The 18,852-nt window shown below is 38.0% G+C and overlaps 1 long non-coding RNA gene across 1 annotated transcript; it reads right to left on the bottom strand.

Moving 5' to 3' along the window:
* Nucleotides 1-239: 239 nt before the first annotated feature.
* Nucleotides 240-3,429, bottom strand: LOC108708646. The gene is made up of 3 exons (XR_001934503.2): nucleotides 2,080-3,429; nucleotides 1,176-1,257; nucleotides 240-939 (listed from the first exon to the last, which is right to left on the bottom strand). It is a non-coding gene; the product is annotated as an uncharacterized LOC108708646 (long non-coding RNA).
* Nucleotides 3,430-18,852: the final 15,423 nt, after the last annotated feature.

Here is an 18,852-nt window from a genome sequence, read left to right as displayed (position 1 = left end):
TTATACACAGCGCTTTAGAACTGGCATCACTGGAAACATTTTGCTCTCTCCTCTCATCAAGATGAAGAGGTACTAGAACCTATGGAAGAAATATAAAATAAATCAACAGAGGTAAACAGAGAAAAGCTGCCCGATAAGTACATATATTTGTATAAAGTAATGAGAAGCATTGTTCTCCTAAACTCCCTGTTGTTACAAACCAATTTATTTTATACATAAATAAGGATTCATTGTCTTCTTGTATTATTACTATCTTATTTTTAAATATCAGATAAATTGTTTTACTAAAAAGGATTTTGGTTTTAAAAGGCTGACTGTGAAACAATCACTATATAGCAACATACATTTGAGGGAATCAGATTGATTTTATGGAGACATGACAGAAAATTAATTATTTCCTTCAATTATTTCCTGATCACCTGCATATCATTACAGTTAATTTATTCCGTAACTAATGGAGCCATATTTGGACCCTTATGTATGTTTCAGAGTAAAATAAAATTATTCCCTCTATTTGGAGAATAGAAAGTTCTCTGTACATGATAAACTTTTCGTTAAATACACAAATATCTTAAATGAGTTTCAGAATAGAGTGTGGAATATCTCTTGCTTACCTTCAACTACAGTCTTATGTTGATAGTAGCCAGTGGATGAGGTGAATGCAATTTAAACCAGCCTTCCATGGTGAGGTTTTCTGCCAACACTAGGTCACAGACAGACATAGACAAGGTGCCCAAGCGCCTGTGACGCACGCCTTTTCCCTCAATAACAAGGAAAAGAATCTGCAGAATTACAGCAAACAAAGCAATAAAAAAAGGCAAAAGCTCACCATGCACAGCTACAGATTGAAGTAGAAACATGTAATTTCTTCTCATAAGGGATCTGTGTTGGAAAATGGTATGACTTGTTCCACAATGGGTCCTTACTATTTCTGATGGTCTAAAAAAGAAAGAAAAATATGATTACAAAAATGTGTAGGTTGTTTGAGCCTACTGATTTTCGGCAAAAGACTTGGATGATGGTCAGCTTGTCAATTGGCCAAGATGGAAAATTTTGATGGTGTGAACATTGGCTAGGGGATACTGCTGTGTATCTGATGATTCAGCTCTTAACATTTGTAATTGAAAAACAAACAATGGATAGATCGTAATTGTTATATCTATGGCCACCTTTACCTGCACTTCTAACATAGACATAGAGGATAGCTGGCCAAAATTTCTGAATCTACACAGCAGAGTTTCTGTTCTCCATCAGCACCTGGAAAAACAACAAGTTAGATACACCAAACTACAAAATATACCAACCTTTCCCCAAACAGTCAGCACAAAGATTTATAGGTATTCTCTCTTTAAGTTTTTCACTGTGTTGAGAAAGATTAAGGGGCAGATTTATCAAGGGTCGAATTAGTAAAAAAATTAAAATTTCAATCTATTCTTGTGTACCTCAACTAGGGAATAATCCAAATTCGTTTTGAATTTGAAAAAAATTAGAAAATTTGAATATCGAAATTTATCATGTACTGTCTCTTTAAAAATTCGATGTCGACCATTCGCCATCTAAAAACTGCCGAATTGCTGTTTTAGCCTATGGGGGACCTCCTAAAACCTATTTGGAGTCGGGTAGTGGACTTTGAAAAATCAACGTTTTTTTTTTTTAAAATACTTTGATTCGAATTCGATCAAATACAATCTTACTTCGATTCAAACAATCGAATATAGCCTATTCACCTGCAAATAAAACTTTTTTAAAATAAATTTCAGTTGGTCTTTTTTTTCGAATTTCGAAGTTATGGGAGTTAAAAAAAAAACTCCCATTACTTTGAAATTCGATCCTTGATAAATCTGCCTCTAATCCGTTCAAATTTGACTCGAGCCTTCCCAGAAGGTGTATTCTTCAATGCGAGCCACTGTAGGGAAAAAATACACAACTTTCAGAGTAAAGCTCTAGTGTATAGAGAACCACAGTGCTCAGTGTATGAGAAATAAAATGACATGGTTTTGATGAAAGCACCATATTCCGGTACAGGACAGGAAATTTGTAATATGTTTCCTCTTTGCTACTACCATATAGAACTCTTACCATGTCAGTGACAGAGTGCGTAAGGATGTTTTCAATGCTGATCTGGCAGCTAGATATGGGAGAAAGGAAAAAGAGGTCAATTACACAAATAAAACAGAGCAACAGAGTAGCTGAAATTCAGAAAGGGCATATAACTATATTATAATTGCTGAGACAGATATGGAAATATTGGATAACAATAATATTATAAGTTCACCTGCCCAAAAGTTTATTTTTCACCCAAATTATAACTCAACACTTGAGTTGTTATTTAAGGGCCATCTAAAAACATACAAGGTTATATAATGCAAAAATGTGTTACCGTAAAAAGGTTTTATTGTGTGTAAAGAACACATAGGGACAGATTTATCAAAATGTGAGATTAGAGCTCTTCGTAGAAAAACGTCCTATAGAATTGTTAGAATATAATTTATCAATGAGTGAAAGCTATTGGATATTTTATTATTTTTGTGTAGTGTGGAAGCTGCTATTGTATTTACATATTGACCAAGAGAGGAATATAAGTTTTTTTTCTATAACTGATCAAGTTATACCTGAAATGTCTCATTCCAAGTTGGATTTAAGCTGTTTTTGACCACTTTGGTTTCAGTTGCCTCCTCTGTGGGCAACATCACAGTAATCGTACGATCCTGGAAGATAAAGGCTGGAAGGTCTCCGGAAGCTAAATCAGCAGCTTACAGTATGTTTCCAAAAATTATATTCTACAGAAAACGACTAGTCTTTAGACTGTAGATAAAGCAAAGTGTTTCAGCAGTTTGTTCTTTTCTATTCCATTAAAAGTGGCCTTCTTATATACCTCAGCCAGTATATTTTATGGCTGTTTCACTTAATGATTTCAAAATGGAAAAGAAAATTTTTCCTACAATGCATTATTCTCACCCTTATTTGGCCACCCAACTGCTGGTCCAAATCAGGCTGATCTGATCATTGACCCAAAGGCCATCAGCGCACCAATGCTTTCGTTAAAGTATTATTAAACCTGTCAGATACATATTTATGGGCCCCATACAAAGGCCAATAATGTGGACTTGGTCTGGAAGGACAGTCAGAAACTTTTATAGGATTGTTTATGGCCAGCTTTATACACTGCTATATATGGAGCACTACACCACAACCTCTGCAGTCCAACAACTGGGCACAACAGCATAGAAGAATAATTGAGGAATCACAGTCGACCTGCTACACTGTTAGACATAAGTTAACATACAGGTGTGAAGAAATATAACCCAGTGCTCACCTTTGGCAATCGGAAAATACAGTGCATCTATGTTGACTTTCTTTTTTTTTTTTCAATAATCTTTATTGAAATTTCAACTATTACAGTTGACTTGCAAACATATGTTTATACACATACAGTCCTTCAGAATATGCATGTCATCAAATATAAGTCCACATTACAGAAAAAATAAAACAAAAAGAATATAAAATTATTATGACATACAAACTCCGGTGAAGAGAGAGATCCATCGAAAAATAAAAAAGACATAATGACCCATCATAAGTCAATTGTTATTAATTTCTCATGTCTCAGAATTGCACTTACACACATGCTTGGATATACAGAAAATTGCCGTACTGAGTCTTGCCACACCATCACGGCACTCAATGTTTCGGGGTACATCATGGGCTGATCCGGATATCTCTATAGCTCAGCCAGAGCGACCAAATATTCAGGAAAAGTGTTTGTTTATCTCTGATCATATAGGATAATTTCTCCAGTACCATGACATTATCTACTTTATGTTTAACCATATTAAAATCTAAAGAAGAGGTACGCCAGGACTGAGCTATAACTTGTTTAGTGGCACTAAATATCGTCATTACAAGCTTCATTTGTGGGTTGGTGAAGTTATCTATTGGCTTATTGAAAAGCGCTTCATATGGATTCTTCCTCAGGGGGATATGAAAAACATTAAACATTCAAGCAAGGCATAGATTCGGGACCACAACCGTTTAACTATGGGGCACCCCCACCAAATATGACCCATCGTACCCAGTTGATTACATCCTCTAAAGCAATTTGGTGAGTGACCCGGGAACCATTTAGCGAAGGAAGGAAGTTTCCTATATAGATGCATTTATTGGACATTTAGTAGGTTGTAATAAAATCTCATCCCATACTTCCTCAGGTTGTGCGTCCCCCAGTTCCTGATGCCAGTCATTGATATATTTCAAGTGTAGAACCGGAATGGTGGAGATGAGATCTTTATATAGAAGCAAAACGCTTTTGGGACCCAAAGGTTTAGAAATACATATATGTTCAAATAGTGTCACAGGAGAAAGCACCTTGTCCTGACCCTTCAATAATATGTTGACTTTCTTTGACAGCTTGAGCCTTCCACTCTTTGGGAAAATTACAGATTTCAAACATTTCTTGATAATTTTGTTTAACAAAATAATGCAGGAGAAGAGGAAAGACTGGAAGCCTATTGGGGGCATGTTAGACAATTAAAGCATATCCGTCTTAAATGTTAAACAATATCAAAACATCCAATGTTGTCACTTATATCGACATAAAACCTACAAAAAAACAAGTAGAAAACAGTAAATAAGAGCAGACAATGAGTTCATTGTTGAAAATTATACTCCCTAGTTCAGATGTCCCTCCCAAAGTGAACCCGTGATCAGGAAACTGGCACTGTCTGGGCTTCTGTACCAGCCCAATGCCACCAAAGCCCTTGAGCAATGAAGATCTGTTCCTCCAAAGGCTAATTAGTAATTAATTTAGATTCATATTACAGTCTGCATCAGAACTGATTTCGCCAAATCTGAATCCTGGTAAAAAAAAGGCTTAGGTGCATCCCTAGTATATAACTGATAAATGTGGGTTGAATTTCTGATGCATAACGGGGCATTGCTAGGGTGGATTGAGTGCGGTTGTGATTGTACAGGCTTTTTTATTGTCAGTAGAATGGCCAGGGCCCAACTGGCCAATAGGTTAATAATTTAAGCCCCCAGGAGAGGGCCCTGCTAACCGTGTATACTAGTATGTACTATTGCAGAAAGGGAAAGTTTTAAACAATTTTAAACAATGAGGCAGGGGTGCAATAAGAGTGTGACCACATAAGGTTGTGACTCTCATCCAGGCATGCACATAGCATTTAAAAAGTATACATATTTTTAATTTTTTTTGCATATAGAAAACATTGCTAACTATGATTGGCAGCATACAAATTGGACTAAGTATGGTATATCACATATGCTGTAAGTGCAGTGTCACACCACAACATACTGCTGACCAACTGTTAAGTGAAAATTGGTTGTAATCACAGCTGCTCACAGCTGACATAAATGCTTTCACCACAGGAGACTAAGGCTATTTACATTATTATTATTTGTACAGCAACAACATGTTACACATCAGTTTATGGTCTCACATATGCTAGCACGTTCATACAACAAACATACTTTTTGGATTAGAATTCCGGTAGGCCCATAGGAATTCTTACACGCGCACACTAGGGTCAGTTACATCAGGAACCAATTAACCTGCCTGTATATTTTTAGTGTATGAGAGAACCAAAATTCCAAGAAAAAAAGACAGACATGCGTAGAACATGCAAACTCCTTCTAAATATTTTTTTTTATTTAGCTACAGGAAAGTAGCTTGCCTCGCTTCAGCCTAAAAAAAATACCACTCCTTGCATTAAAAAAAAACATATACAGTAAAATAGGTTAAAAGGTGTATATTATACAGGTATAGGACCTATTATCCAGAATGCTTGTGAACTGGGCTTTTCTGGATAATACATCTTTCTGTAATTTAGATCTTCATAACTTAAAGGCGAACTCCACACAAACATAACTTAAGCTTTTTCAAAAGTAAACATAATTTCAAGCAACTTTGCAATATAAATCAGTTAAAATATATGCATACTTTTCATGGTTTGGAACAGTAACCTAAGCCTATCCCCCTGCTATGCTGCTGATCTGTCTGACTACTTTGCTGAGCTGGCAGACTACTGTTACTTTGTATCAACAGCCATCTGTCCTTAGTCTGCATCCTCCAAACCCCACAATTCCCTGCACATGTGATTTCAAAAAGGAACAGAACATCACAGTGCAATGCATTGTGGGTTATGTAGTTCCTGCATGCTGTCTGTAAGCTGTGGAGAAGTTGTTACAATTTGTAACATCAGTGTTTAGTCCATCCTTCCCTGCCAGGATTTCAAATGATGCAGAAAGAGAAGGACTGTTAACCAGCTGGATTTCACTTTCTGTGTTATGTGGGCCTCTTTATCAAATGTTGATTTGGAAGCTGGAGTTCCCCTTTATGTCTACTAGAAAATAATTTAAACATTAAGTAAACCCAATTGGCTGGTTTTGCTTCCACTAAGGATTAATTATATCTTAGTTTGAATCAAGTACAAGGCACTATTTTATTGTTACAGAGAAAAAGGAAATACATTTTAAAAATTTGGATAAAATGGAGTCTTTGGGAAATGGCAATCCCATAATTCATCGCTTTCTGGATAATGGGTTTCCGGATAACGGTTCCCATACCTGTATATAAAAGTAGCTGCATAGATAGACAGATAATGAATAAAGTACACCCTTGTGTGAAATATGAAGATATTATAAGACACTAAGGCCATATTAAAGCACAAAGCCAAAAGCTGAGTACACATAGGGGCCCATTTACTAAGCTCGAGTGAAGGATTCGAAGTAAAAAAACTTCGAATTTCGAAGGTTTTTTTTGGGTACTTCGACCATCGAATAGGCTTCTATGACCTTCGACTACGACTTCGACTCGAACGATTCAAACTAAAAATCGTTCGACTATACGACCATTCGAAGTACTACATTGAAGAAGTACTGTCTCTTTAAAAAAAACTTAGACTACATACTTCGGTAGTTTGAACCTACCGAGGTACAATGTTAGCCTGTGGGGACCTTTCCCATTACTTTGCTAAGGTTTTTTTGATAGAAGGAAAATCCTTCGATCGATGGATTAAAATCCTTCGAATCGTTCGATCGTAGGATTTGCAGTAAATCCTTCGACTTCGATATTTGAAGGTTTTTACCTCAAGGGTCGAATTCGAGGGTTAATTAACCCTCGATATTCGACCCTTAGTAAATCTGCCCCTTAGTGACACTGCTTGGTAAATAATCAACATTGGCTTCTCTTGTAGCACACTCAGCAGGTAGAGTAAGGTTAGCTTCATGGTTCAGTGCAGAAGCAGAGCTCCGAAGCAGCAGCAACAGAGAACACAAATGGCATCTGAAAATAAGTGGTTACAAATACAGGAAACAGCTTCAGCACAACAAAGAGGAAGATAATGATGCTCTGATACTTTCACTTGTGCATGGTCTCTACAGGTGACTCGGCAGACAATCGGGGGGCCCAGCGGAAAATGCAGCATTGCCCAGTCCCACCCACCAAGGAAGGGAATAATATTTGCTCATCTGCACAACACTTTGCTAACCCCTCTAACTACTCCCTATATTCATTGCCTTCCCTTTGAGAAAATGAGATTCACGTATTCAGGCTTCTATGACACTGTTACTACTACATTGTTCTCCTGCACAACAGATACAATGAAACTCTATAAACATAGGTATTTCCCTGTCTTTACCAAGAAATGGTAATGAAATATAGTTAAAATAGTGCCGTAACTACTGGGGGAGCAGGGGGTGCGATTGAACCAAGGCCCGCTCCTAGGGTTGCCACCTTTTCCAAAAAATAAAAACCGGCCTTCCTATATATTTATCTTTTTTCCCTATTAATAACATTGGGATTAACCATCATTTTTACCAGCCAGGCAGGTAAAATACCGGCCAGGTGGCAACCCTACCCGCTCCCCACTGGGCCTGCTGTAGATTGTGCCGCAGCCTTGCGGTGAGGAAACTGTGTGTCCAGCGTGTCTGGGGGGGGGGCGTGTGCACATCTTGCGCCTGGGCCCAGAAGCATTTCGTTATGTTAATCATACTAACCTTTTTAAAGACCAGTAACAGCAATTTTTTTTATTACAAAAATTTGTTAGTGTAGAATGGAAAAAAAAACACAAAGACATATTAAACTTTTAAATCGCTAAGTCTTTATTAAGAAATAACTTAAGAAGCTCCGCTTGCGCTCCTCTTCAGAAAAGGCGACACAGCGACAATCCATCATGCACGCTCAATTTCTCCTCCCTGGCTATTTCTTATAAGGAAAGCAGGGAGAAGAAATTGAGTGCCGCACGATGGATCGCCGGATCACCGTTTCTGAAGAGCAGCACAAGCGGAGTTATTTCTTAAAGGACCAGTAACACCAAAAACTGAAAGTGTTTTAAAGTAATGAAAATATCATGTAGTGTTGCCCTGCGCTGGTAGAACTGATGTGTTTGCTTCAGAAACACTACTATAGTTCATATCAACAAGCTGCTGAGTAGCAATGGCAGAAATTGAAAAACGGCTATGTGGTACAGGATAAATAATGGATAACAGATAACATTATGTTCCACAGAGCTTATCTGCTATCTGCTGTGTAACTTGAGCCTTTTCTCCTTTGAATAGCTGCCCCCATGGCTACACAGCAGCTTATTTATATAAACAATAGTAGTGTTTCTGAAGCAAACACAGCAGTTTTACTAGTGCAGGGCAACACTGCATTATATTTTTATTACTTTAAAACAATTTCATTTTTTGATGTTACTAGTCCTTTAATAAAGACTTAGCGATTTCAAAGTTTAATATGTCTTTGTGGGTTTTTTTCGTTCTACAATAACACATTTTTTAATAAAAAAAAAATTACTGGATACTCTGGCCCACCATATTGGTTAAAAGAGCATCTGCCAGCAGAGCACCATGATTCTACGTACACTGAAGTGTCACATTATATAACTACATTGTTTTGGAAAAATCCCTGAAAAATTGGCTCAGGAAAATGATGCACTTTTTAACAAATAATAGTTATGTAGTGATGCATCAATCCATATTTGGCCAAATACTGAAACCACCACAAAAGATTTGGTTAAATACTGAACTAGATCTGTACGCTAATTTGCATACTGAAATAAGCGTACAGAATTAAGGCCAAATCCAGAAACTGCAAAAAGAACCAAATCCTGGATTCGGTGCATCCCTACTAACAAGTGCAACACCCATCACTCAAATTATATTATTCGTATATAAGATTAAGCATTTGTTTTGGCATAGTGGACTATCATAATAAACCCTTGTTAATAACATGATTAAATCTGTAAAGTTAATGTACAACTACCATCGGCCAGGGTGCAGCAAGACAGAACAGTTATCCACTCTTCTGTCTAAATACCCACACTAAACGCTGACAAGCACATACAGTAGCTGAACCAAATCTTAACCTTTAAAGTCATGGACCCCCCCCCCAAGTGACTTAGGATATCCTTGTCCTTACAGTGGGACAGCCCAGATTTCTAGACTCATTAAAGTATATGGCTTATTGGAAAGTAGACAGGGTTTGATTAGTGTTGGAAATAACTGATATGAATGGCCTAGCCAGGTCAGGATCATGTCCTATTCTCCAATTACCATTCTCACTTCCATCCTGTTGGGGGGGGACATAGGAACCACAGAAACATTCCAAAGCATTCTTAGAATGTAGAAGAGCATACAAATGTCTGAAAAACAAGTTCTAGAAGTCTCTATATAGAAAAAATACCAGCAAAAGTTGTACTGTGTCATATTGGGTTGGGCTCAATACAACCCTGAACCAAAGTTTGATATGGAGAGTTTCAGAGTCTGAAATGGAGAAAAAACTGGAATCTTGGCAAATCAAAATGGAAGCAAAAATGTAAACAGAAACAGATTTACAAAAAAAGTTACAAAATTCTTATTAGGGATCCACCAAATCCAATTTTAGGATTTGGCCGAATCCCGAAACCTTTGTGAAAGATTTGGCTGAATCCCGAACCCTGATTTACATATGTAAATTAGAGAAAGGAAGAAAGAGAAACATAAGTGCAGTGTGCAGTTAAAAACATTTTGACTTCTTTGTTTGTGTAACAAAAAGTAACCTGATTTCTTTTAGATTTGGTGCATCCCTAATTCTTGTGTAGATAAGCACTGTAATAAAATTGGAAAACATTTTGCATATCCTAAATGTTCTCTAAAATCTACGAATGAAATAAATGCAGTAAATCCAATGTCAGAAAGATTCCCTGTAGCTAAAATTTGAAAGTAACTAAATTTTAGCTTAGCTTAACTAACTAGTTTATGACTTCTCTCAGTGTTTCCCTGTATGCTTATTGTAACTTATCTATAAATCAAAAAATAATAATCTTTATGAATTGTACAGTTAAGAAACTTGAGTGCATTTTCATTAAGCATGAAAGGCTTTATACATAAAGAGAAAACTTACTATAAAAATTTCAGAGATATAAAATTGATTTGGAAAGACTTGTCACCAATAACAAATATATAATTTTAGTGAGAGTCCTGACTACTAAAATCTGAATGCACTGCTCTAGAAATAAGCCATTTTTATACTGTAAAGTGAAAGATGTCCTCAAAGTAAGTTTATGCCAGAAAACAATATATTTGTGGAAGTTCTAAAAATCAGTTCAGAACTTCCACCTTTTAGGTTGAATCGTATCTGCTACAAGCACAAGGATAAAACATCCTAAATTTGAATATAAATTGGTGCCCACTATGCATAGAATTACTAAAGCATGCGGCTACCCATTCTCCCACTACTCTCATTGCCTAAGGGGAAAACAATAATATGGCTTTAAAAGCCAGGTGATTGTTTCTTAGGGTAGGGAAGAGGCCAATCTTAAAATGTATGATCTTTGTCAGGAAGAGACTTTTATCCAGTGAAACAGGTGGTTAATTTACTTGTGTGTAAAGGTGGCTATAGACATTAAGATTTTTTTACCAATTTTCGTACAATCTAAAAAACCTGTCAAATTATCAAGAGGTTAGTGGGCACCGAACGATCGTGCATCTAACAATTTTTAAAAATTTTTACAGTCAAAAAATCGATTGTTCGGGTTAGAAAATTTTCATTGGTCACAGTGAAATTTATCCATTGTCCAGTTGTTTGCAGGGCCAAGCAGGCAGCTATCCCCAGGCTTCAACTAAATAATATGCTTGAAATGGTCTTTTTTGAAATGGCTTTTAAAAATCGGAGCATCTATAGCCACCGTAACACCTGAAAGATAAAAGTCATTTCAAATATGACAGTGCAAGAACAAAATTTTTAAAAACTATCTCCATTCTAATACTTCCTTAACCAAAATGAAAAGTACTGTAAAAATTCCAACTAGGTGGAGATGGGGGTAAGTATTCCTCCCTAAACAAATAACCGACAATAAGATGACTCCCTTGATCACTATAGTGACTGGATATCTTTGTCTGGAATGATGTCCAGCCCAATTTAAATGCAGACATTTGAAAACAATAGGACTCATTTACGAGTGTGAGTTCAGTGTACAAAGTGCAATTTCAGGCACAACATGTTTTTTTCCAGGATAATTGCTGCATGGCAGTGATGCGCCTGACACAATGGGGCAAATTCACTAAAGGGCGAATTTTCGCCAGCAAAGGTTCCGCCACACTTCGCGTCACTTCGCCAGGCGTTAATTTGTTACCACTACACTAATTCACTAAAATGCAAAGTTGCGTCTCTGTATCCGAAAGCTGGTGACGTTTCACTAGCGTTAATTCATCAGCACAAGCATTTCATAGCAAACTTTTGCTAGTGTTCATTTCTGCCTAGCGCAACTTCTTTAGTACTCTTAGACCTAGGTCAATTTAAATAGTGCGGGTCAGAGCTGCCATTAGAAATCACGGGGCCCCGTACAACCCCAAACCCCGCCCACTCCACATCACAGTTAAAAGACCACACAGACATCAGCGCTAAAAAAGTAACCCCCCCACACACACAAGTTATAAAAAGCTATTGATGGCCAGGGCCCCCTTATAAGTTTAAAAAAAAAAACATTGGCGCCAGGTCTCCCATAAAAGTTTTTTTGAAAAGCATTGGTGCTTTTAGGGCCCCAAAAAAATTAAAAAAAAAAAATTGGCGCCAGTGCCCCCCTTACAAGTTGAAAAAATTGGGGCCACAACATGTTTTTAAAAAAAAAAAAAACATTGGTGGCAGGGGCCTATAGAACATTAAAATAATACATTGGTGGCCAGGGGATTAAAACAGCACGCAAGTAGCAAGAAGCCGGCAAAAAGGTGAGTTTTCATCAGACTGGGGGGCAGGCCACGTGCTTTTGTTAGGTGTATTACAAATTTACCGGCTGCTACATTGTCGGTAAATTTGTAATACCGGCCCCAGCCTTGGCAGGTGTTTTACCGGCTAGGCCGGTAAAATACAGGCCAGGTGGCAACCCTACTTGTCCCCCCCTGATGGCGGCCCTGGGGTGGGTACATTTAGGTCGTATAGACATCTTTATTAGAGATGTTGGTGCAAATGCTTGAAGTGGCCACTTATTATTACAAATGTCCAAGGAAGCAAATTAAAGACAAAAGAGATCATCTAATGCCCTAGACATGAGCCCACCCTCAAAGAAATGTGGCATGCCCCTCAAATGGTTGGGAATTTTTTTTTTAACAATTTTACAATAATTATACAATTAAATATAGAACTTTTATGACTTTCCGGCATACAGGATATGATGTCACTGACATAAGATTGAGGAGGCTGTAGCTTCATCTTATCAGTTCGTCAGGTCTAAGTTTGGCGAAGAAAACTCAGGCGAAAGAGGTAACGTTCTGCAAAATTCGCACTTTAGTAAATTTTAGGAGTAACGACTGTTCGCCTGCGCAAAAATGCGCCTGGAAAAATAGGGCACAAAACTGCGATATCGACGGTCTCTTTCGCTAGTGAATTGTCCTCTAAGCCTGTTAGTAAATTGCCAATGTCCCTGCGGATGAGATTTCTGGCAAATTATCGCTAGCGATGGCCACGAGCGCACAATTGCACATGAATCTGATACAATTTTACTGAATATATTCAGTGTTTACATGGCTCCATTTCTGGCACCGAAATTTATAGGTGCAAGTTCTCTGCATGCATTAACACAGGCTGCTCTGAGAAGCCTTGAGCTAGGTGCAATGCATGTGATTCACAAGAGGAAATATGATGGACTTAGCTGTACTGAGCACAATTATGTGGAAATGTAAGGAGCAGTTTTACATGTAAGTACAGGTATTAGATTCATTACCCAGAAAGCGACAAATTATGGAAAGTATGTCTCCCATGGACTCCATTTTATACAAATAATCCAATTTTTTAAAAATGATTTTTTTTTTTTCTGCAATATTAAAACATTACCTTGACCTTAATCCTAATAAGATTCAATTATTCCTTATTGGAAGCAAAGCAATCTTATTAGGTTTATTTCATGTTTAAATGGTTTTCTAGTAGACGTGAGGTATAAAGATCCAAATTTAGGAAAGATACGTTATCCGGAAAACCCCAGGTCCTAAACATTCTCGATAACTGAATAGGGCTGATTTGTGCATTCGTAGTTCAAGATAATATCTTTAAACTCCCTCTCTACTTATTGGTCTTGTTTGCTCCACAAATGCCCTTTATGCATAACATGAGATAAATTGATCTCTACTAAATGGGCAAATCTTAAAGGGTAGTGTGGGTCAATTGTTGAAATATTTTGGTCTGTCTATCTATCTCATACCTTATGTTTGAGGAATGAACTACGTTAAAATAATTTCATGCTAATAAGTCTATGGAGCCCTTAATCAGGGTGGGGTCCACATCCAGTCTTTGGGTCTTCAGTTGAACAGCCCTGTTGTATGATATAAAAAGGTAAAGTGGTGTGTTTCACTTTCTATGTATGGGCAATAGAACTAAATTATTGTATACATGTACTGCATAATTTACAGTAAATGTATCATGGACTGATGATCCCAGACAATATTTATTATTTATTAATATGTATTTATATAGCGCCATATTGCGTAGCACTGTAAAGTAAATGTGATTATACAACTAAATCACATGAATTATATACATAGAACATATGGAGTTACATACATCACAATCAATATAGGTACAAAAAGGTGAGGAAGGCCCTATGCATAGGCATACACTCTAAAGGGATGGAAGTAATACACAAGGTGTGGGAGTGGGCAAGGTGGAATTAAGTGGGTGAGAAATGTGGTACTGTATGTGGTGTTGCGTTTGGTAGTTAAGCAGAGTGAGGGTAGGCTTCTCGAAAGAAGTGCGTTTTAAGAGATTTCTTGAAAGCAGAAAGGTTGGGAGAAGGTCGGACAGACCGTGGGAGAGAGTTCCAGAGGAGGGGTGCTGCCCTTGCAAAGTCTTGAATGCGAGCATGTGAGGAGGTAATGAGAGAAGAGTTGAGGCAGGTCAGTAGAGGAGCGTAGTAAGCGGTTGGGTGAGTATATAGAGGTGAGTTCAGAGATGCAGGGTGGGACAGAGTTATGAAGTGCTTTGAAAGTCAGTGTCATTAATTTGAATTTGATTCTGAAAGGTAACGGAAGCCAGTGCAGGGATTGACAGAATGGCGAGGCAGAGGAGAAGCGGTTGCTGAGGTGTATGAGCCTCGCAGCAGTGTTCATTATAGACTGGAGAGGTGACAGTCTCTGGAGGGGAAGGCCAATTAAAAGAGAGTTACAGTAGTGTAGATGTGATATGATGAGAGAGTGAATAAGAATTTTGGCAGCATCTTGGGTGATAAATGATCGTATTTTGGATATGTTCCTTAGGTGGAAGTGACATGATTTAATAAGTGACTGGATATGAGGAGTGAATGACAGGGCAGAATCTAGGATAACCCCAAGGCACCGGGCCTGGGGCGAGGGGGTGATAGTGGAATTGTTAACTATGATGGATACTTCCGGGATGTTACTGGTGTTAGTTGGAGGAAAGACAACCATTTCAGTTTTAGAGAGGTATAATTTATGGTAGCGTTGCGACATCCAGGTAGAGATAGCGGACAGGTAGGAGGAGACGCGAGTTAGGAGTTCTGGGTTGAGATCAGGAGATAAGAGATAGATCTGAGTATCGTCAGCATAGAGGTGGTAGTGGAAACCATACGAGTTGATTAATTTGCCGAGGGAGGAAGTATAGAGGGAGAATAGTAATGGTCCCAGGACAGAGCCTTGAGGAACTCCAACAGAAAGAGGTAGGGGAGGTGATACTCCATTGTAGGAGACACTGAAGGAACGATTGGTGATGTAAGAAGAGAACCAGGACATGGCTGTGTCACGAAGGCCACGTGAATGGAGGGACTGGAGGAGGAGAGGGTGAACTACAGTGTCAAATGCGGCTGAGAGATCAAGCAGTATTAGTAGTGAGAAATGATTGTTGTTTTGACTGTACTTTTGATACTGGTCTGCTCGTACATGTTGTAATATCTCATCTACTGAGGTACCATATCTGACAGCTTTCTCTTGGGTACTCTACCCACGCCACCAGAACATGGGTAGGCCAATGGAACGGAGACCTACGAGGATCAACTGATGCCTTTAGTGTAAGGTGTTGGATTGGGATACCAAACGCCCACTGCTAACTGCCACATCCAGCCTCCTTGCCTGGTGCAGTACAATTTTTGGGGTCAATGAAAAAAAGAGTGATACCTGGAATCCTGCTTGGTACACAGAATGCAAACAGTAGTTTCATACTGTGTAATAATGAAAGAGGAAGATGTTTAACTGCACGCAGAAAATACTTCATATTTGGGGCAAGGTTTGGTCATCATTGGGATTTTAATTATGATGTTGTTGAACCCTGCAGCAAAATCATTTTTGCATCTCCTTAACTTTAAAAATAAAGTATTTTTCATAAACATTTATTTAAAGGGGTTGTTCACATCACATTTGAGTTAACTTTTAGTATTATGTAGAGACTGATGTTCTGAGAAAAGTTGCAATTGGTTTTCATTTTTTATCATATGTGGTTTTTGAGTTATTTAGCTTTTTATTCAGCAGCTCTCCAGTTTGCAATTTCAGCAATCTGTTTGCTAGGGGCCAAATTACACTAGCAGCCCATCATTGATTTGAATAAGAGACTGGTATATGAATAGGAGAGGCCTAAATAGAAAGATGAGTAATAAAAAAAGTAGCAATAACAATACATTTGTAGCTTTACAAAACATTTGTTTTTAGATGGGGTCAATGACCCCCATTTGAAAGTTGGAAGAAAAAGGCAAATAATTAAAAAATTATGTAAAAACAAAATTATACAAATATACAAAATATACATTTTCCCTTAACTAGGGAAAGGCTCCCATTGACTCCATTTTATCCAAATCCAAATTCTTTGCAATTATATTTTATTCCTCTGTAATAATAAAACAGTACATTGTACTTGATACGAACTAAGATATAATTAATCCTTATTGGAATTAAAACCAGCCTATTGGGTTTATAATAATCTTTACATGAAGATCCAAACTACAGAAAGCTGTTACCTGAAAACCCCCAGGTCCTGAGCATTCTGGATAGCAGGTCCCATACCAGTAATATAAGCCCTCCACCTTATTCTCCTACACACACATTGCTTTGTGTGAACTGAAGTTCAAATAGGCCCTGAGATTTCAAAAAGACAAATGACCAAAATAATGACAAATTACACCAGCCACTATGGCATTTGCCAAGTTTCCATATCTCCAGTCTGGGCCTGCAACTAGGGTTGCCACCTGGCCGGTATTTTACCGGCCTGGACGGTAAAAATGATGGTTGATCCCAATGTTAATAGGGAAAAAAGATAAATATATAGGAAGGCAGGTATTTTTTTTCAGAAAAGGTGGCAACCCTACCTGCAACAGGCACCACTATCTTGATCGACAGGAGCTCTACAACCAGGAGCTGGTCACCCATTATATCTTACATCATCTCCCTTTTAAGGTCCCCATAGACGCAAAGATCTTTCATTGGTGAAATGAGATAATCGTGGTCTCGCGATAACAAAAAGATCTTTTAAAAATCTTTACATCTATGGCCAGCTTTAGACTATAAACTGTGATGTAACAATGTGCTTCTACTCTGGTTTGCATGTAACATAGTAACGGAGGTTGAAAAAGAGACATCCATAGAGTTCAGCTCTTATGCTAGGTGATCGAGGAAGGCAAAAAAAAAAAATTTTTGCCTGACTCCATGAAAGCAATCAGGCCAGTCCCTGGATCAACTGTGTACTAAGAGCTGCTTCAGTAACCCTGTATTTCATCACATGATAAAAGGAATCTAACCACTTCTTTGAAGCCATCTAATGTATCAGCCAGTATGACTTGGCTGATTCAGGAAAAAATTTCCTCTCTCACTGTAAAAACCCTTTCTAAATATTTAGATGCACCTCTTTTATTCGAATCGGAATGGGTGCCCATGTGGCAGGTGACAGGACCTACTGGTAAATAAAGCATTAGCGATTGCTGTATTGCCCCCTTGTATATTTATACAGTCACCATTTACCACCTTAAAGGTGGAACTAAAGTCTAAAATAGAATAATGCTAGAAATGCTGTATTTTGTATACTAAATATAAACATGAATTTACTGCACCAGAAGCCCAATTAAACAAATGATTTATGCTTTCAAAGTTTGCCACAGGGGGTTGTCATCTTGTAACTTTGTTAAACATCTTTGCAAGACCAAGACTACGCACATGCTCAGTGTGGTCTGGGCTGCTGTTGGAAGGGATTGTCATAAATTATCAAAACAGCACAAGTCAAATAATATCTGCCATAGTAGCTGATACAGCAAGACTGATTAATAATCAGAATATACAGACTGCACTGGGTCTGCGGATACATGGTCGCTGGCTGTTCTACAGGGAAACAAACAAAGCTGCTCGAGTTCTGAGAAGTAAGGTGGGGGAGAAAGTATGAAAGTATGATTGTTTCCCTGCAGGGACTGGCCTCAGCAGTCAGAGCAAGTAAAACGAAGGGGGAATTTCACTGCATATAGTCAGGTTTCTTATAAAAATGGTACACATTTTTTAATTAAAGTATATTGGAGATAGATTTATTTTTCATTGAAGAAAGTAAAAATGTGATTTTATTTTTTTGCCTTTACATCCCTATTCTCCAGCATAAACAACCCCAACTTGGCCAGTCTTTCCTCATGACTGAGACTATGCATACCATTTGCCAACTTAGTTCCCCTTCTTTGGCACATCTCTAAAACAATAATATGAGCACAAGTACCCTGAAGTCCTTCTCCATTATGGATTTGCCTAACACAGTCCCTAGTGGCTATCATATTTTTTAATCCCAGGTTCATGCCATGAAATGTGTCAACATTGCATCTCATCTGCCACTTAGCTGCCCAGATTGCCAGTCTGTCAAGATCCTGCTGCAAGGATGCTGCATCCTTGATGGACAAATTGTTGTCTTGAGTTTGAACCCCCATATTTTGTAAAATGCTGAAGGAAACAACAGAGATACATAACTAATAACCTTAAGTGGATAATTTTTAAGGTGACACTAAAGGTGAAGTATAAGGTGACACTTGCTTCTTTGTGTAATGTATCAATGGGCATTGGGCGCATAACCACCCCCCTTTCCAATCTTCCATATGGTATGTTTATTTAATTCAATGCATATGTGGCAGCATTCCATTTAAAATGTCTTTATTAGCACATACTGGGCAACAGCAATATTTGGAGTTCTTGCAGGCTCCTAATCATGTTACCAATCAACTATCATGTACCTTTATCCACAAGGACATTATTATATCACTGGGCCTTCAGTATTGTTGCCATCTGCCCGATATGTTACTGTCCTGGCCGGTAAAAACGATGGCTGATCCCAATGTTATTAATAGGGAAAACAGATAGATAGGAAGGCCGGTATTTTTTCCCAGAAAAGGTGGCAACTAGGGT

Source organism: Xenopus laevis, chromosome 2L (genome assembly GCF_017654675.1).
Source record: "Xenopus laevis strain J_2021 chromosome 2L, Xenopus_laevis_v10.1, whole genome shotgun sequence".
NCBI classification, from domain to species: Eukaryota; Metazoa; Chordata; class Amphibia; order Anura; family Pipidae; genus Xenopus; species Xenopus laevis.
This window is presented reverse-complemented; position numbering and strand designations above follow the sequence as displayed.